General features: G+C 40.2%; 1 protein-coding gene across 1 annotated transcript in view; it reads left to right on the top strand.

Moving 5' to 3' along the window:
- The first annotated feature begins 3,388 nt into the window (after positions 1-3,388).
- SCAF11 (SR-related CTD-associated factor 11) overlaps positions 3,389-21,793 on the top strand; it is a 78,392-nt gene continuing 59,987 nt past the window's right edge. Inside the window, exon 1 of the mRNA XM_011987539.1 lies at positions 3,389-3,619. The gene's annotated coding sequence lies outside the window, so the exon portion shown is untranslated. The remainder of the gene's footprint in view (positions 3,620-21,793) is intronic.

Here is a 21,793-nt window from a genome sequence, read left to right on the forward strand (position 1 = left end):
CTGTTGAGTTAGAAAGAGTTGAAGAAAAATATATATGGTGTGATTATTTGTAAATACACAAATGAAAACTTCCATGTGTTTTAAAACGTTAGAAAAAGTATTGAGAGAAACTTCAATCTGTTAAGATTGGTTTTGTCTAGAACTGGGATATGGAGAAGAAAACAATCTTTTTCTTTACATACTTCTGAGTATATTTTACATACTTCTGTGTTGTTTGAATTGTTAAAATGAATGCCTACTACCTTTAAAAAAGAGTAAATATAAACTGAAAAGAAGAAGTACTCTTAGAATGTAAACTATTTTTAGATCTGAGGCAAACAGAACTAATAGGATATATAGATACATGAGAGGGGATTTATTACGGGAATTGGCTCCTGTGATTATGGAGGCTAACAAGTCCCACAACAGGCTATTTGCAAGCTGGAGATGCTGGTATGCTGGGAGTGTGGCTCAGTCCAAGTCTGAAGACCTGATGGTGGGGGTGCTGGTGTTAAGCACTGGAGCCCAAAGGCCAGAGAGCCTGGCGTTTTGGTGTCCAAGGCCAGGAGAAGAGTGTATCCCAGTTCCAGAAGACAGACCGTTTTTGTTCTACCCAGGCTCCCAGCTGATTGGATAGTGCCTGCCCACATTGAGGGTGGATCCTTCCCTTTTAGTCCACTCAGACTCACATGCCAATCTCCTCTGTAAACACCCTCACTGACATACCCAAAAATAATGCTTTACCAATTCTCTAGGTATTCCTAATCCAGTCAAGTTGACATCTAAAATTAACCATCACAGTTTCCTTTCTATGTTCTCCTTCTTTTATTCCATCTCCCTCCCCAGGCTTTGTTTTTATTATTTTATATTCTTTTTATATTTATATTCTTCCTTAGTTTGTTTTTTGCTTTCTATTTTCTTTCAAGGAATGCAATTTTGTTTTTGTACATATTTGAAACCACTATACTGTCTGAGACACTGTATTCATTTATATACATTCTCAAAGCACCTCCCAAATAGATGTCCAATTAATTGTTGCTGAAATAAATTTAATTCCACATAGAAAATAATTGGATAGTATCATCCTGATTAAAACACTTCATAGTTGTGACATGAAATAACTATTCTTCTTCTTATTATTGGAGACAGGGTCTTACTCTGTTGCCCAGCCTGGAGTGAGGTGGCATGATCATGGTTCACTGCAGCCTCAACCTCCTGGGCTCAAACGATTCTCCCACCTCAGCCTCCCAAGTAGCTGGACTACAGGTGTGTGCCACCATGCCGGGTCACCATTAGGTTTTTAAAAAATTCCTGCAACCTATTTTTTCCTCACATGGATATTGTATATTTGGTCATGTTTTCCTTATATGAATTTTAAAATTTATATCACTCCTTTCTTTTTTTGAGACAGAGTCTTGCTCTGTCATCCAGGCTGGAGTGCAGTGGCGTGATTACAGCTCACTGCATCCCTGACCTCCCAGGCTCAAGCAATCCTTCCAGTGCGCACCACTACAGCTGGTGTTTTTTTATTTTTAGTAGAAACTAGGTCTCACTATGTTGCCCAGGCAGTATATTCTTTGAATTCACACATTTTTATTGCCATAAAAATGCCAGAGATCATTAAAATAAAAATATCCTCTCTTATAGAAACTAAGGACCAAAAAGTTAGGTGGTTTGTTCAAAACTGAAAAGGTGTTAAGTGACAGTATTAGAACCATACTTTTTCTTTTTCGTTTTTTTGAGATGGAGTCTCACTCTGTCGCCCAGGCTGGAGTGCAGTGGCGCCGTCTCGACTCACTGCAACCTCCACCTCCCAAGTTCAAGTGATTCTCCTGCCTCAGCCTCCTGAGTAGCTGGTAGCTGGGATTACAGGCATATGCCACCACGCCTGGCTAATTTTTGTATTTTCAGTAGAGATGGGGTTTCACCATGTTGGCCAGTCTGGTCTTGAACTCCTGACCTCAAGTGATCCACCCACCTCAGCCTCCCAAGTGCTGGAATTACAGGTGTGAGCCACCACGCCTGGCCAGAACCATGTTTTTCAATCCAGTATATTTATACCATGATTTCCTCCCTTAATTTGATTTTTATACTGTATTTTATTCATAACAGTTAAATTAAAACAGCAGTTATTTCTGAAAAAGCTCCATCAAAATTAATACGTTGATTACCCATTTTTAAAGGTGCCATTGTAGGTTTCTGTTGCTATGTGACAGGATTGATATTTTAAGTGCCTGGTAAAGTGCAACACACCAAGTGGACATTCAGTTGAAGGCTGTTTTATGATGCGTATCATTTGTGCTTTTTATGGTTAAAATCAAATCTAAAATGTTGACAACAATGGTTGGTATATCAACTTTACTCTTCCATTTTATAGCTCATCTTTTATATTTAGAACTCTGTACCTCTTCATTAAATTGTACATTTAAAAAATATGAAAACATCAGAGAGAATAATAAATCTTTACGTCCAAACCTAATGATGCTACTGCTGCATACGGAGAAATACACATGATCTTTTCTCTGGGAAGAATGGCCTATTGCAAACCACCACTCTCTTCTATTTGCACATGAAGGTAGAAACCACAGTGGCATTAAGAGCATTTTTCCTTAAGACATGCTCACATGATATCTAGGAGGCCACTGGTAAGAACGTTAAAACTTAGTCTCTGCTAGGAAATAAATACATCAAAAGATTTGGTATTTTTTAGTTTTGATGAAACCATACTGTTATCATCAATTTAAAATAGTTTTCTATTTGGCAGATTTTATCATTTGGGCTTTAATTAAATTTTGAGAAAAAACACTTTCCTAAAACAAAACTGAGATTTTTAAAAAATATAAAACATACGCAGAAGCATGTTGCACCAGGAGTCCATATCAGGAGTTACACTCCTAGAGGCAGGACTCACACTCCTAGAGGCAGGACTCTCTAGAGTGAGTCCTAGAGATTGTATACATAGCAAAGCTACACCCTTATTCTGTTGGATGGCTCAGAAGTGTTGATCGGGTTATATCTTTCTACACTAATTTTCACTATTTCTCTTAACAATCATCCTTTATAATCATTCTTTATATCCAAATAGTATATATCCTGTACTATTTGCTCTGATTTTGACAGGGAAAGGTCCTTCATAAGAATTTTGTTCTTCCATGAGAAGAAAGCATTTTAATGTCTCTAGCTCATTTTTCCCTCAAATATCCCAAATACAGTAAAGCCATCTAAATTCCCTAACCCCATATCAAAAACAGTACACTGAAAAACTCCAAAGACTTTGACAGCGACAAGGCTGCCATTCATGTGTTCCTTCAGCAAGTGCCAGACGCTGTTATGAAAGTGATAAGACACTGTCCCAATTCTCACAGTGTGAGGCAGTGAGCAGACTCAACAGAATGCACAGGATGAGAGTGCCAGAAAAGCGACGTCCTCAGGGCGGGAGCAGGGGACGCGGCAACGTAGTCTGCGAGAATGCGGGAAGGCGGCAGCGAAGCGGCCGGTAGGCAGGGCCGCGACAAAGTGGGGAGGAAACTCATCCCGGGCAGGCGTCAGCGTGGCTGGGAGAGCGCAGCGCGCGCGGACAGAACGGGGGCAGGCGACAGGAAAAGGTGTGAACGCGCGGCTGAAAGCGACTGGGACCTGGGTGATCCGCGCGCAGGGAGCAGAGCTTAGTCCTGCGGAAGCCGCAAGCAGGACAAGGGCGTGGGTGGGAGGACTGGAAGGTCAGCTGGTAGATGGGGGACACTGAGGGCGGACAGAGCAACTGGAAGCTTGCTGCAATCGACAAGAGAAACTAGGAGGTTAAAGAGTCACTGGTTTTGAAAAAGTCAAAATACTTCCGAGGTAAAACAAAACATTTAACAACCCGCCGAGGAAAAAAGTGGAGGCTGGCACACACGTCACTAACCACAACGTGGAGGTCTTTAAAGTAAATCATGATAAAGTTTTTGTTGTTGTTGCTTGAGACAGGGTCTCGCTCTGTCGCCCAGGCTGGAGTGCAGTGGAACGATCTCGGCTCACTGCAACCTCAGCCTCCCGGGTTCAAGCGATTCTCCCACCTCAACCTCCCGAACGAGGGCTTAATACGTTGCTGAAGCTGGTCTCGAACTCCTGGGTTCAAGGGATCCGTCAGCCTCGGCCTCCCAAAGTGCTGGGATTACCGGCGTAAAAGACCGCGCACCTGGTCCAAATTTAATTTTGTGATGTGGGGTTAAGACAGGGGAAAGCCCCTAGGCTCAGGGAGTCAGGGGGGAAAGCTCTCCCTCCGGCATCTAAAAAAATGCCCACCAGAAAGGAGGAAAAGTGGGCTTCTAAGTTACCTACTCTTCACCCCACTGGCTGCATTTCAGGTGGGCAGCGCCGCCAGGTGAACACTCAATCCACCGCAAACATACGAACACTCTTTTCAATATCAGATTACCATAAAGATAGAGGAACACACCCTGAGCAAAATCCTTCCTGTCCAGTCACCTTAAAGCCTCTTTCATTGTTCTCCGCGACGCAGCCTGTAAAACTGCCAAAGGAGCGCTGAGGCCAAAGTCCACGCGCTGCGCAGGCGCACCATCCGCAGCGTTGGCGAAAGGCGGGGCAGGAAGGACGTTTCCCAGAAGGCCCCTCCATCGCAGCTGCCCTTCCTCCCGCTCACAGGCCGCGCGACGTGACTCCACCCACCACGCTTCTCGGTCGCAAACAGCAGTTTGCCAGCGCCCCCCTGCGGCCCGGCTGGGCACTGCGAACATGCACTCAGGGCCAGAGCGAGAGAGTAGGCCAAGCGCGGCGAGTCCGGCAGCCGCCGTCGTCACCTTAGCGCGCCGACAGTGAGCCAAGCGAGCGAGGGAAGGGAGGAGGAGGGAGACGCGCGGGGAGGGGAGGGGAAGGGAGGGGAGGGAGGAGGCTAGACAAGGCGGGGGAAGGGGGAGTAGCGGTGGCGCAAGTCGCGCGGAGCAGCGCAACCCGGGTCGCTCCCTGCTTCGCCGCCGCCTCCGGACCGAGCCAGCGGAGTCAGTGTCCCAGAGACCCTATAACACCACAAAGCGGACGAAGGAGTCCATGTTGGGGAACTTGTTGGCGGAGTGACTGGGACCTGGGAACCTGCTGTGTGGCCGCGGCCGGACCGAGCGCCTCGACCTCGGCCTGAGGTAAACACTGGTCGACCCGCGGGGTGGATGGGCTTGGGCAGCTGTCTGGGCTAGACGAGGGTTAGCGGCCGGCGCAGGGCACTGGAGCGGGCCTAGGGCGACGGGAGGGCTGACAAAGTTTCGGAATCTCGCGCGGCCCGTGCGACGTCGTGCGCTGGGAGGAAAGTTGGAGCTGCCTCTCGAGGTGGGGGAGGCTGCGGCCGGGAGGGCCGCTTGCCCTCTCGCTGCCCCGCGAGGGAGGCCCGGCCCGACCCTGGGCCGCCGCCGCCTCTCTGTCGCACTCCGTCCCATTTCCTCCTTGTGGCCTACGCGCCTCCCGCCGCCTTAGCCGGCGAAGCCCGTCCCCGCCCGGGTGCAGGGTCCTACGGGGGGACAAGGGGCTCCACGCCAGAACCGCCGCAGACGCCCTCCTCCCTGCGGTGGAAACGTGTCCTGCTGAGCTTCCGGGCGCTCCCGACCGCGGGGTGGGCTTTTCTTGGGAGACTTTGGTCGCGAGCGTCCAAGCCCGCTAGTGAAACCAAACTTTACTACGCCGTGACCTCTCGTGTGCGCGAATGGGGAAGAGCCGGCGCTTCTAAGCATCAGCCTTTTTCACTCCGTGATCTGAACTTCAAACTACTCACCCACCCCCAATGTTTTAAATTCGCTACCTGGGCTGACAACTACGGGGCCGGGAGATATAAATTTAGCCTAATCGGTCGCCCCTCCTCAGACTTAGGAATTTTGAACCATTAGAAAGATTTCTTACAGATGGCTGGCGGTCTTGCCACCAACACGTATTTTGGAGTATTGTTTCAAAAGTAGACGCTCGATTTAGAGTACTAGATTTAGACATTCACAGATTCAAATATTGAATTTTGAAATACCTTCAATATATTTCCGTACTGTATTACATACAGTGTCTACTAGCTGACTGTTGTTCATTCATTTTGGGTTACATTTTGGCTAACACGCCACCACTGACCTAAGATACGTAAGCAAAACTGCTGAAAAATGTTTTTAATGCTTTGTGTAGTAGATGCTGATGTTACATTTTCTCCGCTTTGGGAATTTCCCCCGAAATCTGGGAAAAGTATATTAATAAATGCATTATTTTTTCGTTTTAAAAAGAAAAATTAATTTCTACGTATCACTACCTGCCTCAGCAGCAGAATATCAGGGCAGTACATTTTAAAATAACGGTTTTTGTATTTTATTAGTAATTGTATTAAAATTTTGACATGTAATCAAGTCTGTTTCTAAACAATTGCTTTCTCTTTCCTGTTTCTTTGGCAGTTGGCTTGATCATCTCACTATTTTGGTCAAAAGATGCAAGAAAAAAGTTCATGGGCCTTTTGTTTTTGTTGTTTTAACTCGGTGGGCAAGAGAAATGAAATCTTGAAACTGTCTTTGGATTTCTTGTGTTCTATATTATCCTATCGGATAATCTGAATGTACATTTTTTATGCAATGTGAGTTTTTTAAAAATAGTAGTTCTTAGGGTAGCTGTATTTTAGCTGTATTTTTTGGTGCTTGCAAAGTATTTTTTGGTGCTTGCAAATATTTTAACAGTCATTCAGTTTTTCACATTCAGATAGTGAACTTTTTGCCTGAGAGTTTGAGTACATTTTAAGATTTCATTGGGGTAAAATTTGAATGTTTGCTTACTGTAAGTATACTCATGCTTTAAAGACATTCTTCAGTATAAAGGGGAAGAAAACTGTAGAAGAAAATTTAAAGTTTCTAAATATGTTGCCTGAAAACATGTCATGGAGGATATATTACGGAGAGTTTTTTTACTTTTTCTGTTAATACCTTCGTGTGGTAATGGGGCCAGTGTGTTAAGATCAAAACTTTTCAGGAGTTACTTAGCTCCCTATCGTCGTTTGGCACCAGCTAGGGCTTAGACAGTTTTCTTGAAAACCTGTGCTTTTATTCACAGAGATAGGATGAATCAGTGCAGTTACATGATACTGTTGATTCATCATCAATAACATCTTTTAGTAATCAGAAAGTGCAGTATTATACTACCCATCAACTTAATACTGAACTTTTAAAGTATATCGGAGATAGTCGTAGCATCTTAAAGAGAGTAGCAGGCATAAAAGTAATAAAAGGGAAGTCAACTGTAGATTAATTTTCATTGTAACTTCCCTTTAGCAAACCCTGCTATCACCTGCTCTTGTCTTTTAATGATGTAAATTGTACCTTGACAAGGTTTACCTTGCCCAGTGAAATAAACTTAAAATCCAGATTTTTAATTATAGTCTGTCCCCCAAAATAAATTAATAGCCTTGCACCTTGTCTTGCTTCTGAGCAGTAATACTGTTAGTAATACTATTACTCAGCAGTAATACTGAGTAGAGCCCAGAGTTAAAATATCCAGTATCATTTTCTTGCTATTCCCAAAACTCATCTTTGCATTATATATATTTTTTTAGTTGTATCTATGAACTTAATATATGAATTCCTAGTACATAGACACATAAAAATTCAATACAAAGCATAAAAACACAACCACTATTTTGCTTTCAGAAATATCTTCCTAAAAAGTCACTGTGATCTTTGCTGATCTACAGTCTTTAACACTCCATAGCCAGAGTGATCCTGATAAAATGTCAGGTCATGTAACTTCTATTCTCAGATGACTTCTCTTCTCAGTCATAGTAAATTCCATACTCCTATGGTCTACAAGGCTCTATGATTTGAGTGTCTTCTTCCTCTCTGACTTCATCTCCTCACTGTTTCTCCAATCTCCTTTCCCCTATGCTGTTGTGGTCTTTTCTAACTACTATGCATAAAACAACAGCCTTCCGCCCGGTATTTCGTATCTGTTTTTATACCAGATTTTTCTCCATAGCATTTATCATTTTGCAACATGCTGTGTAATTTACTAACTGAGGTTTATTGTTTATTTTCTTCACTCTAATTAAGCTTCTGTGAGGTCAGCATTTGTCAGTATTGGTCACTGTTTTGTCCCTAAACACCTGAACAATGCCTTACATGTAAGTTAATGAATTAACATGCTTTCAGCTATAAACATTACAAATAGTGATTGTGGTTTGAAAGTTTAGACTAAGCAAGTCTCTGTGGCATAAACTGCCCAGTTACTTATATCCATGCACGTGAGCCATGTTCATTTCAGGGGTCTTTGTTTTTTGTTGTTATTGTTTGTTTTGTTTTTGCTTTCAGATAGCATCTCACTCTGTCTCCCAGACTGGAGTGCAGTGGTGTGATCACAGCTCTCACTATGGTGCCCAGGCTGGTCTCAAATTCCTGGGCTTAAGTAATCCTCCCACCTTGGCCTCGCAAAGTGCTGGGATTGCAGGAATGAACCCCCACACCCAGCCTAAGGGGTGTGTGTTTTTAGAGGAGTGTGACAGTATGTGACCTTGAAACTATCATTTGTCTTAATATAGAAGGAGCTAAGAATGCCTCAGCTAAGAGTAGAGCAGTGTAATAGTTTGTTTTCACCCTGCTAATATACCTGAGACTGGGAAGAAAAATAGGTTTAATTGGACTTACAGTTCCACATAGCTAGGGAGGCCTCAGAATCATGGTGGGAGGAGAAAGGCACTTCTTACATAGTGGTGGCAAGAGAAAATGAGGAAAATGCAAAAGCGGAAACTCCTGTTAAAACCGTCAGATCTTGTGAGACTACCATGAGAACAGTATGGGGGAAACTGCCCCGTAATTCAAATTATCTCCCAACAGGTTGCTCCCACAACACGTGGAAATTATGGGAATACAATTCAAGATGAGATTTGGGTGGGGACACAGCCAAACCATATCAAGCAATATAACTATCTTATTGTTAAAAATGTTGTCATTTAGAAGTCATATTAATTTCTTATAGTTCCAGAAGGCAGAACTAGGATTGTGGTGATATGTATTGAAAGGGAGGAGAGAGGCAGCAAGAGGAGATCTGGGAGAATTAGTTAGCAGGCTTTTCTAGTAGTCTGGGAGAGATGAGGATAACTTGAATTAGGATGATAATTGTGGAGATGGGCTCAGTGGATGGGATTTGAGACCAGCAGGCCTCAGTTAATAGATTGAAAGTGAGGGAGAAAGAAATTTGAAAGATGACTTCTGGATTACCTTCCTAGGTTGTGCCAGATAAGGACAAGAGCTCTTTTGGTTTTAATATATCAGGCTTAAAGTACCTTTGGAGCTTTCAGGTAGAAGTTCCTGTAAGTAATTAGATATATGGTTCTAAAATCCAGAGGAGGAATATGGGCTAGAAATGGAAAACTGGAGTCACCCATACAGATAATTGGAACTATAGGTATGGATGAAATTGCCTAGGTGAGGGAATATAACTTGGGGGGAAAAAAGCTTAGGATGGAACCACAATGACCTCTAACATTTAGAAAACTTGGCTGGAAGAATGTGAGCTCCCAGAGAATACTGTGAAGATCAGAGAAGTAGAGGGTGAGTGGGGTGTTACAGAAACCAAAGGAAGAAAGTGTTACAAGGAGAGAGAAGTCAAGAAGAGAGAGTTGGGTCAAGTGTTGATAAGAGTTTAATAAGGTAAGAACTAAAAAAAAAATTTGTTGACTGTAACAATGTGAAGTTCATTGGCCCTTTGAACAAGCAGGACAGTAAGGTGATGCTTCTATAATTGCTTAACTAGATCTAAAAGTATTGAGATCAAAGTTTAATTATCACCCATATTACAGAAGACAGCTAATGTTTATCAGATATTTACTATGTGTCAGCCACTCTGTTGTAGACATTTTACATAAATTTTCATTTGATCTTTTCAGTAGCCTTGCAATGTTGAATGTATTAGTCCATTTTACAGAAATGAGTCTGGGGTTCTGGAGAAGTTAAATGACTTAAGTGTCAGAGAAGTTGCTAAGTATCTATACCTGGGTCCATCTGACTTTCAGTCTTCGGTTGTTTCACTCATCTAGAGGCCTGTCAACCTCTAGATCAGTGCTGTCCAGTAGACAGTTCTGTAATGATGGAAATGTTTTGAATCTGTATTGCCCGGTGTAGTAACTGATAGTGACGTGGTTGTTGAGCACTTGCAAAGTGGGTAGTGCAGCTGAGGTACTGAATAGTGGTTATCATATTGGACGATGCAGATAGAGACCAAAGGTCATTGACAGTCTCCTAAATAATAAAGCAGGGTCTTATAAAAAGAAGAGGTGAAAATACATACTGTCATACTGTTCTTCATTTAAAAGGAACACGGCTTTGCTTATCTTCTGTAAGTGAATTTTATAGGTAACTGTAAAAAAAAATTCTCAAAGTTTCAGAAAAGTTCCTAGTACAGTACAAAGAACTTTTCCCCCTTGAGTCTTTTGAGAGTAAATTGTAGAATCCCACTTAAGCTCCATGTACTCTACAAAGACCTTTTTTCTCCTAAACCAGTTGAGAGTAAGTTGCAGGTACAGTCTCATCACCTCAAACAAGTACAAGGATTTTGTGTTGCACAACTACAGTATAACCATCAAAATTAGGAAACTGGCATGGTGCAGTAGCTCACAGTTCGAGAACTTTGGGAGACAGAGGCAGTAGGATCACTTGAGCCTAGGAGTTTGAGACCAGCCTGGGCAACATAGTGAGAACTTGTCTCTACAAAAAAGAAACAAAACTAGGTGTGGTAGCATGCACCTGTGGTCTCAGCTACTCAGGAGGCTGAGATGGGGGGATCACTTGAGCCCAGGAGGTTCAAGGCTGCAGTGAGCTAAGACTGTGCCACTGCATTACAGTCCGGGCATCAGCAAGACCCTGTCTCAAAAAAAAAAAAAAAAAAAAATTAAGAAATTAATCTTCCTATATTATTAGAATCTAACCTCAGACCACATTCAAGTTTTGCCAGTTTCCACAGTAATTTCCTTTGTAACAAAATTCAGAATTCTGTGTTGCATTTAACTGTAACATCTTTTTAGACTCCTTCGACTTGGAACAGTCCCCCAGTCTTGACTTTCATGACCTTGTTTGTACTCCTTAAAGCTTATAGATTAGTTCTGTTCCAAAATGTCTCTCCATTTGGGTTTGCATGATACTTTCTTTTTTTTTTTTTTTTTTCCAGATGTACTTTTCTTTCTGTAGGATGCCAGATATTTCCTTATGTTTAGATTCAGGTTGTACGCTATTTGACAGTAATGATGTTGCGTTTTTCTCATTGTGTCCGATCAAATGGCATACAATTTCTGTTTGTCTCATTACTGATGACGTGATAACTTGATATCACATAGTGTGCACTATGATAACTTGATTGAGGTAATATCATCCAAGCTTCTTCACTGTAAAGTTACTTTTGTCCCATTGGTAATTAACATGTATTTTTGTGGAAAAGTATTTTGAGACTGTAAAAATAGCCCATTCCTTGTTAAACTTGCTATTTATTTATTCCGAGATTGTCTTAGCTTTGGCTATTGAAAGCCCTTCAAGATTGTTTCTGTTTTCTTTTGACTTGTTCTTCATACTTCCTTTTTTGTTTTTTGAGGTGGAGTCTTGCTTTGTTGCCTAGGCTGGAGTGCAGTGTGGTGATCTTGGCTCACCACAAACTCCGCCTCCCAGGTTCAAGTGATTCTTGTGCCTCAGCCTCCCAAGTAGCTGGGATTACAGGCGTGGGCCACTACACCTGGCTAAATTTTGTATTTTTAGTAGAGACGGGATTTTGCCATGTTGGCCAGGCTGACCTTGAACTCCTGACCTCAAGTGATCTGCCTGCCTTGGCCTCCCAAAGTGCTGGGATTACAGGTGTGAGCCACCATACCCAGCCACTTCCTTCCTTTTGGGCATAAGAAAATGAAGCTTACCTTGTACTTTCCCTGCCCCAGCACTGGAATCAACCATTTCTCCAAAGAGTGGTTGCTTTTAGTGGAGAAAGGTATTTAGCAAACAAGATTTGGATGCTCTAATTATTTCGATGTCTGTGTGTAGAAAACCATGAATTGGTACTAATTTCTCCAATTTCAGTCCACAAGATTTGTTCTCTTTTTTTCCATTACCAAATTTATAACTCCCTTCTCACGAGGAGAACTCTGACTCATTGTCATTACTTACTAAATTTGATAAATCCCCTGCATATGGCCAGTTTCCCATTGCCTTAACTTTTTTCTCTACTTAGGCTCTGACATCCTGTCCTGGGATGCACCCCTTATTCCATACTTCTTAGATACCCCATACTGAAGATTTTACCATTCTGTTTGAGCTCTAGTACCTTAATCTGGGTTCCCTCACTATTCCTAACATGGGCATTTTGCTCACTAACTTGATCTCCAATGCCTCCAGCCAGAATAGCAGCATACAGACGTGTTCTTTTAAAGTTTATACTTACTCCTTTTTGTAAAAGATTATTATACCAACACTTTTAGTGAAAATTAAAAGTGTTCTCAGTCTTCAAATTTAAACCCTTTAGAGTACATTTAAACCCTCTTGAGACTCACATCTCTGTTAGGGATAAGACTAAACTTCCTTTTTTATCCTTTTTTTACTCTAGACTTCTCAGATGTACTTTTAGGGTTGTCTTTTTATCGTAATTTTGACAATAAGGTAAAAATTAGTTTAGTCTTTTGTGTGTGCGTGTGTGTGTGTGTGTTTGTGTATGTGTGTGTAGGTTTAGGAGTCAGTCAGACCTGGTTTTGAACTCTGGTTGTCCTAGATGACTGTCACCTTTTATAGGCGATCTAATCAGTATCTCAATTTCCTCACCTAATTTTTTAATAACATTTATCTAAGTCCAGTGGTAATAGCAACTAACTCTGTCTCTTGTTCATACTCTTAAGTTAGCTCTGTTTAATGGGTGATTTTTAAGCCTTTTTAATGCGGTGTTCTATTGTTCAGTATTGACGGTGTTTTAAGTTTTTAAATGTACCATGTTCTGGTATTTTGCGGATTAAACGTGGAAAGGCATGCCAGAATGTGTAGTTCATTACCTAGTATGTTGTAGGCATTCACTCTACCCATAGTTCTGAACTCCAGGTTTGTTGATGTCTATGTGTCTATTAGGTCTGTGCCCTAGGGGAGCTTAGCTCTAATCAGGCCTTCTTTATTGATATGTAGTCTTCTTTCCATTTTCTCCTGACTGGTTTCCCCTACTTTCCATCTCCCCACTGCCGCCACCTTTCTGCTACTGCATTAAGCTCAAAATCCCCAATTTAAACATCTTATAAACAACTTTAAAAACAGATAAATGGGAGAGAGGTGGACTTGAAGTCCACCTAAGAAAACACAATTTAAGTCCTAATTTAGACTGAAAAACATTAACTTTTTGCACTTTATTATTTTTCTTTTTCTTTACTTGCCTCAGTCGTTAGTTACTCCCCCACTGGTACATTTAAAAAATGTCTTAGGAACTCTTTGCCTATTTCTTAAATTTGGCACTTAGCATATGCTATCTTGTTCATCTTCTGTATCCTATGTCTCCAAGTCTACTCTTTGTACCAGGAAGGGATACAGTATCTTAATCTGTCTTTTTATTCCAATACCAGGCTTAGTACCCTGACCACAGTAGTTATTTAGCAGCTTAAAGCAAACCAAAACAGAAATACAAACATGAAAGAGAGCGGCCAAAACAACACTGTTTTAAAAATTATCTGGGATCAAACAGTTTACAAATAATAGGTCTTGTTTGTTTTTTTTTTTTGTTTTGAGACACAGTCTCATTCTGTCACCCAGGCTGGAGTGCAGTGGCACAATCTCGGTTCACTGTAACCTCTGCTTCCCAAGTTCAAGCAATTCTCTTGCCTCAGCCTCCTGAGTAGCTGGGATTACAGACATGCACCACTACACCTGGCTGATTTTGTATTTTTAGTAGAAACAGTGTGTCGCCATGTTGGTCAGGCTGATCTCGAACTCCTGACCTCTGCCCTCCTCAGCCTCCTGAATTGCAGGGATTACAGTCATGAGCCACCGCACCCAGCCCTGATAGGTGACTTTTTAAAATGTAAATATACTTATAGCACTATTTTGTATGCCTAGATGGCTTGTCAAGAAGAATGTTTCGGTAAACTGTTATAATGGGGAATAAATATTAATGACTCAAAAAATTCATAAGCTATCATTCACCTGAAAACCTCATCATAGAAAACCCATCAGATAGGGCAGTTTTAATGTAATAGGTCATATTTCTTTAGGAACTGTTGTGCGTGTCCAGTTACTTAATGCATCAACATAAGTAATGTGAGGGAGATGCATGAAAGGAAATAGCTTCGTTGTTTCAAAACTGCCACAGAACTAGATATAATTAAAACTGAATGGAGGGTAAACAAATCCAATTAGACTCTTTAAAAAGGTTTAAAATATAGTTCATATTAATATAGCCATTCCAACCATCTTTTATTATTGTTTGTATTGTTTGGCGTATCTTGGTCTATACATTTAACCTATCTTTATTTTTAAAGGGAGTTTCTTGTAGACAGGCATATAATTCAGTCTTTCTTTAAAATCCAGTTTGATAATCTCTTTTAATTGGTGTGCACAATTATTTACATTATTTACATTTAATATAATTATTACTGTTTGCTCCTCTATTTTCTTCCTTTTTTGGGAGGTGTGGGGAGAGACAAGGTCTCACTCTGTCCCCTGGCTGGAATGCTATGGGATGGCCGTAGTTCCCTGCAACCTTAATCTCCTGGGCTCAAGTAATTTCCTGCTTCAGCCTCCAGAGTACCTAGTACTACAGGTGCATGCCACCACACTCGGCTAATTTTTTAAATTTTTTGTAGAGATAGGTGTCTCATTGTGTTACCCAGGCTAGTCTTGAACTCAGCCTCAAGCAATCCTCCTGCCTCAGCCTCCCAAAGTATCTGTCCTTTTTTAGATTATATGAATATATTTTGATATTTTATTTTCAATGTATCCCTTGGTTTTTTAACTCTTATCTCTTCGCATTATTTTTTAGTGGTTGCATTAGATCTTCATGCTTCAGTTGAGTAGCCAGTAACTAAATATGTGACTCTTGCACTCGAAATGTGGTTAATTTGAATTGAGATGTACTGTAAGTATAAAATACACACTGGATTTTACAAAAAGAATGTAAAATAGCTCATTAAACAATTATTAAATCGATTACATCTGTAATAATTTTTAAATTTATTACATGTTGAAATGATAATATTTTGGACATATTGGGATCTACCATTCGATCCAACAGTTCCACTACTCAGTACCTAGAGGAAAAGAAGTCATTGGATGAAAAACACACATGCACACACATGTTTATAGTAGCATAGTTCGCAATTGCAAAGATATGGAACCAACCTCAAGTGCCCATCAACTAAGTGAATAAAGAGAATGTAGTATATATACACCGTGGAATACTACTCAGGCATAATGTCTTTTGCAGCAACTTAGATGGAGCTGGAGGCCATTATTCTAGGTGAAGTATCTCAGGAATGGAAAACCAGATATTGTATGTTCTCACTTATAAGTGGGAGCTAAGCTATGATGATGCAAAGGCATAAGAATGACATAATGGACTTTGGGCTGGGCACTGTGGCTCATGCCTGTAATAGCAGCACTTTGGGAGGCCGAGGTGGGCGGATCACTTGAGGCCGGGAGTTTGAGACCAGCCTGGCCAACATGGTGAAACCCCGTCTCTACTAAAAATACAACAATCAGCCAGGTGTGGTGGTGCGTGCCTGTAATCCCAGCTACTCCAGAGGCTGAGGCATGAGAATTGCTTAAGCCTGGGAGGTGGAGATTGCAGTGAGCTGAGATCGCACCACTGCACTCCAGCCTGGGCAACAGGGCAAAACTCTATCTCAAAAATAAGTAAGTAGAAGGATAGAGTGGACTTTGGGGACTCAGGGTGAAGGTTGGCAGGGAGTGAGGGATAAAAGACTACATACTGGGTACAGTGTAACGTTGCTCAGGTGGCAACTGCACCAGAATCCTAGAAATCACCACTAACGAACTCATTAATGTAACCAAGAACCACCTGTACCTCAAAAACTATTGACATAAAAATAAATTTTAAAAAAGATTTTTTTCTTGTTTGCTTTGTTGCAGTTGATTATGATTTATTTATTTGTTTATTTTTGAGATGGAGTTTCGCTCTTTTTGCCCAGGCTGGAGTGCGGTGGCACGATCTCAGCTCACTGCAACCTCCGCCCCCACGGGTTCAAGTGATTCTCCTGCCTCAGCCTCTTGACTAGCTGGGATTATAGGTGCCCACCACCATGCTCAACTAATTTTTGTATTTTTAGTAGAGACGGGGTTTCTCCGTGTTGGCCAGTCTGGTCTTGAACTCCTGACCTCAGGCAATCCACCTGCCTCGGCTCCCCAAAGTGCTAGTATTACAGGTGTGAGCCACTGTGCCTGGCCTTTGATTATAATTTATAAGCTTGTTTTTCTATTGTGTTTATCCTATTTGGTGTTCTCTGAGCTTGGTGAATTTCTAAATTTGTGCCCTTCTTCAAGTTTAGGAGGCTTGTGAACCTTATTTCTTCCAGTATTTTTTTTTCTGTACCAATTTCTTTCTGTTTCTGGTACTCAAGTGACAGAAATTTTGATGTTGTCCACAGGACCCTGAGACTCTTTATTTTTTTCTTCTTTTATTTCTCTCTTCTTCAGATTAGATCATTTCTTTTAATTTGGCTTCATGTTCACTGACGTCTTTGCATTTCTATTCTGTTATTGTACCCTTTTTTTAGACATCATATTTCTTACCTCTAAAATTTTAATTTTTTATACCTACTATTTCACTGCTGAGAATTCTGTCTTTTCTTTTTTTGAAAGTGTTTATTTTTTTCTCCATAGAGCATAGTTATAATAGGTAAAGTCCTCAGTAATTCCAATATTTGAGTTATCTTGGTGTTGGCAGTTGTAGATTGTCTGTTCCCTTGAGAATTGGTCACATTTTCTGGTGCTTGGAATGTCAAGTAAGTTGGAACTGTATCCTGGATAATATTATGTTATATCGACTCTAGGCCGTGTAAATAGCCTTCTAGAGATGTTTTGTTTTAGCAAATAGCCCATTAGATTCAGACCATACATTTTGGTGGGGTTTTTTGTTGTTGTTGTTGTTGTTTTGTTTTTGAGACAGGATCTCTGTTGCATAGGCTGGACTGCAGTGGCATGACCATAGCTCAACCTCCCAAGTAGCTGGGGCTGCCTGTGTGCACTACCACACCTGGCTAATTTTTTTTTGTTTGTTTGTTTGGTAGCAATGAGATCTCACTATGTTGCCCAGGCTGGTCTTGAACTCCTGAGCTCAAGCAGTCTTGCCACCTTACCTCCCAAAGTGCTAGGATTACAGGCATGGGCCATCATGCCTGGCCTCAGACTGCAAACTTTGTCTTACCTTTTGGGGGTGATAGTTCACCTTTAGTTTAGTTTTCACAGCCTTTGCTGTATTGCCCTGGGTCTGTCCTGTCCTAACTGAATGCTTGCATAGCTCAGCTAGGACTTGTGTAGATTCATGCAGAGAATTAAGGAATCCTCTTGATCAGACTCTCCAGGATTTTTTCTCTACCCTGCAGTGTCCCCTTTTCCTGGTTCCTTTGGCTAGAAATGCCCAGAAAAATGGGGCTTCTCTCAGACTTTTAGCCGCCTGTGCCACTGCCACCATGTAACCACCCTAAGGACAAAGCTATCAGAGAAAAGATGAAAAATAAAACGGGAAGACTCAATGCAGTTTGCTTCTCTAGGTTTTTACTCCCCTCCACATTTCACCCACTTTAATTTACTTTTCAGAGTATAGTACTTAGATAAATTATTTAGTATTCTGCCCAGATTTTTTGAGATAGGCTGTAATGGGGCCTACTTTGTGTTAGCCAAAACCATATTCTAAAATATATCTGAAAATAAAATTTGAATCAAATATTTATAAAACTTAAGAAATTTGAAAACCAGTAGACTAGGGAGAATGCTCCAAATTTGCAGACTGAATAGCCCTGTGAACAGCCTAAAGTTAATCTGTAGCTAGAATAACTAGGGGAAATGAAATAAAAAACAAAAACGTATTTATTCAAGGATGACAGATTATATTTATTCTTCAGAAAATGGGAGAACGGTGTTTCGGTTTTTGGATCTTTTTGGGAGACAGGAATCTCAGAGCTCTAAGGGGCTGTTTGTTTAGGGGTTATTTTGATACAACTTTAAGGGACTTGGATTAATATCAAGGTTATTTTTTGGCATGGATTTGTAAAACTTCTCTAAATTATCACATCATTTAGAATAGTTTGTTTTAGGGATGTGTTCATTCATCATTTTTGACTCTTCATCCCTGTTTCCTTTCTCATTAACATGTCTTACTGATATACTTTATGGTGTCGAACAAATCATATCCTGTGTTAGTCATGGCGAACATAGCAGAAGACTGACCAGTTAGAGATTTCACTTGAAAAAGTAGTTGGCAGTTTGTAGCATTTATAATAAGATTACATTTAGGAGATAATCCCAATATCACTCAATCTCTAACAGCATCATTTTGGTCTGAGTTGTCTCTTCCAAAAACAAACTATATATACTCTTTAACAATTATTTCTTTATTTTGTTAATTTATAAATCAGCTGCCCTGTTTCCCTAAAGCAAACTATTCTAAATGATTTGATACATTAGGTTATGTCTTAAGACATTGACAACTGGTATCTTACTAATATCAGTTTAGTTTTTCCTATTAGTGTATTTTGGGAAGAGGAATGCTAATGGTATTTTGGAACCTGGTGGAGCAGGACAGTCTTGATCCAGTTGTTCTACTCTCAGGTTCTTTGCACTAAAAGGGCATGAAAATCACTCACTAAATAGAGCTAATTTAAGAGAATGGAACATAGAGTTAACTGCTATTTATTACCACTGGACTCAGATAAATGTTACTTAATTAGTTACTTAAATACTGTAAGGAGATGGTATTCAGGTGAGTTGTTGGGTAACTTATGACCAGTATCTGGGATAGAGTTGTAGTATTTCATAGGAGTAGGATTGTGAAATTCTTCTTTAAATTATGTGTAAAATATTCATATGAGGGCACATTGATACATATACATTTATGTAACATAATTGTACTTATCTCTGAGATAGCTAGCAGGATGAGTTTGTGTTTCAGAAATTCATATAATAGGCATAGCTAGAGAAAAGAGTAGATGTTGTGTTTATACTGTGCAAGATAATTGCTTTTTTCCATCTGGGTTTTGTAATAGCTACTTGTACCAATTTGTAAGGGATTAGTATGAAGAAAGTGATCAATTCTCGAGAAACCAATGAAAGTTAACTTTCAGCATTTTGCAAAAGAAACTAATTTCTGGAATTGAAACTCTGTAAAGTTTTAGAAATCTTGTTTAAACAGAACGGGGTAAAATTTCAGAAGCAGTGATTTGAACATCATCCCTTTTTTCCTATTAAATCCATTCTCATTTTTCTGTGACAAGCATTTTTATGTGGTCATTTATTTTCACTAATTCTCACCCTTTAACTCTTAGGATTTTTCTGTGGTTTCAGTGTTTATGCCCTCTCCAAAATTCTTGTTGAAACTTAATCCTGAATGCAACAGTATTAAGTGGTGGGGCTTTTGGGAGGTGATTAGGCTGTAAGGGCTCTGCCCTCATGCATGGAATTAGTGCCTTCTATAAGGGCTGGAGAGAACTAACAGGGCCCTTTTATAAGGCACTAATTCCATCCATGAGGGCATAGCCCTCACAGCCTAATCACCTCCTGAAAGGCCCCCACTTAATACTTGAAGATGCAGTAACAGGTGCCATCTTGGAAGCAGGGACCAGATCCTCACCAGGCACTGAACCTGCTGATGCCTTGATCTTAGACTTCTTAGCCTCCACAACTGTGAGAAATTTCTATTTTTTATAAATTACCTGTCTCAAGTGTGTTTTTTTTGTTGTTTTTTTGGTTGTTTTTTTTTTTTTGGTACAGCAGCACAAATGAACTAAGAGAGCTTTGTTTGTTATTTGGACAGGCGTTATCATTTCTGCTTAGAAGTCTTTCCAAGGTACACCAAGTGTTAAAGTAAAAATACAGTTGACAGTTTTCCTGTTTTTCTTAAAAGGATAAAAATTCACCAGTTCTTCCTCTACTTCCATACTTCCACCCAGGATGCCTTTCTTGTCTTTGTTATTCTGCCTCCCAGATGTGAAAATACAGTGCTGTTGATCCCAAGTGCTCCTGTAGTCTTCTTGGGAGGTTTGGTTATAAAATGAGTCTGTAACATCTCATTGCTCTTTTGCTTTTTGTCTCTAATAGGCATAAAGTTTAGTTTTCTACATGTAAACTCTACTTTTCCACACGTATAACTCTTTCCTTTAAAGTACCTGTAACATGCATTCAGAAATTGCCTGGTGGAAATAAAAATAAGAGAGCTTTAGGTTTGCCCTTAGCATATAAATTAGTTATGTCATTGTACTTTAGTAAATGGGGATGAGAATCTTGAGGATAAATGAAGATTATGTAATCAACTCTTTGTATTCTGTTCTCCATACCTTAAGCAGGGGTGGGGTTATTAGACAACAATTGCATAAATATATTGAAGGTATCAAAGGACATATGCTACTGTTTACAGTTGTTTCTTATTTGGAAAATAATGGAAGCCTGTCATATATAATGATTTTTCAGACTGTCATGGTAAACTATCCAGGCACATAAAAGGCACCCATTTTTATTTTCTTAAATAAAGTACTGCATTGTAAATACATTCTTCCCATAGAGTGGATGACTGTCACATAAGAGTGTAACCTAACTGGGAGTCATAATAGATGTCTTCCTTCGGTGATCACCCATGCTATCATTAGGATTTTGGAACTGATCTGTTTCTGCACCTCTGCCTTAGAATTTAATGGAGTTGTTAAATTGAGCCTGTTGTTTTTCATCTCTGTATCTCGACAGGTTATGGATATCTGTTGTGTCTCAGACTTGTCAGTGTTGTAGAAATGGAGAAAGCAGAGATAAAACATTCAAACATCCCCTCCCAAGCTCATCTTGTGGCGGTATAATTTGGGTGGCTTCTGTGTTGGCAGTAGTTATAAGAATTGGAACAACTGAAAGTATGAAGTTGACAGTGAAAAAGTGCCTTTCTTCAAAATGTTAACAATTTATATTTTAGTTCATAATATTTTCAAAAAATTGCTCTCATGTTAGTCTTGTTAAGAAAATTTAACTTTTATTATATACAGTAAAATTGAGCTTTTTGAGGTATATAGTTCTGTGAGTTTTAATACATGTATAGATCTGTATTACCACTACAGTCAAGATTTGCAACGGTTTTATCACCCCCCCCAAAAAAACTGTGTTGTTCTATCTCTGTAGTCATACGTTCCCCTAACCCAGGTAACTGCTGACAAGTTCTCTATCACTATAGTTTTGCGTGTAAATGCAATTCTAGAATATGTTGCCTTTTGAGACTGGCTTCTTTCACAAAATAGAATGCCTTTAAGATGCGTCCAATTTGTTGAATGAAGTGCTAGTTCATTCCTTTTTATTGCTGAGCAGTATTTCATTATATGATTGAATGTACCATAGTTTTTATTTTGATAAGGAGCAGAATATAAATTTGTTCTTTTCATGTACTTTTTTTTTTTGTATGAGGATAATGCTGGATTCATAAAACGATTTGGGAAGTGCTCATCTTCCATTTTCTGGAAGAGATTGTGTTGATTTGGTGTTATTTCTTCTTTAAATATTTGTTAGAATTCACCAGGGAAATTACGTGGGTCTAGAGGTCTCTTTTTTGGAAGGCTTTTAACTATAAATTCAATTTCTTCAAATAGTCCTAAGGCTATTCAGGCTATCTACAT

The sequence above is a fragment of the Mandrillus leucophaeus genome, unplaced genomic scaffold, assembly GCF_000951045.1.
Source record: "Mandrillus leucophaeus isolate KB7577 unplaced genomic scaffold, Mleu.le_1.0 Scaffold1089, whole genome shotgun sequence".
Taxonomy (NCBI): Eukaryota; Metazoa; Chordata; class Mammalia; order Primates; family Cercopithecidae; genus Mandrillus; species Mandrillus leucophaeus.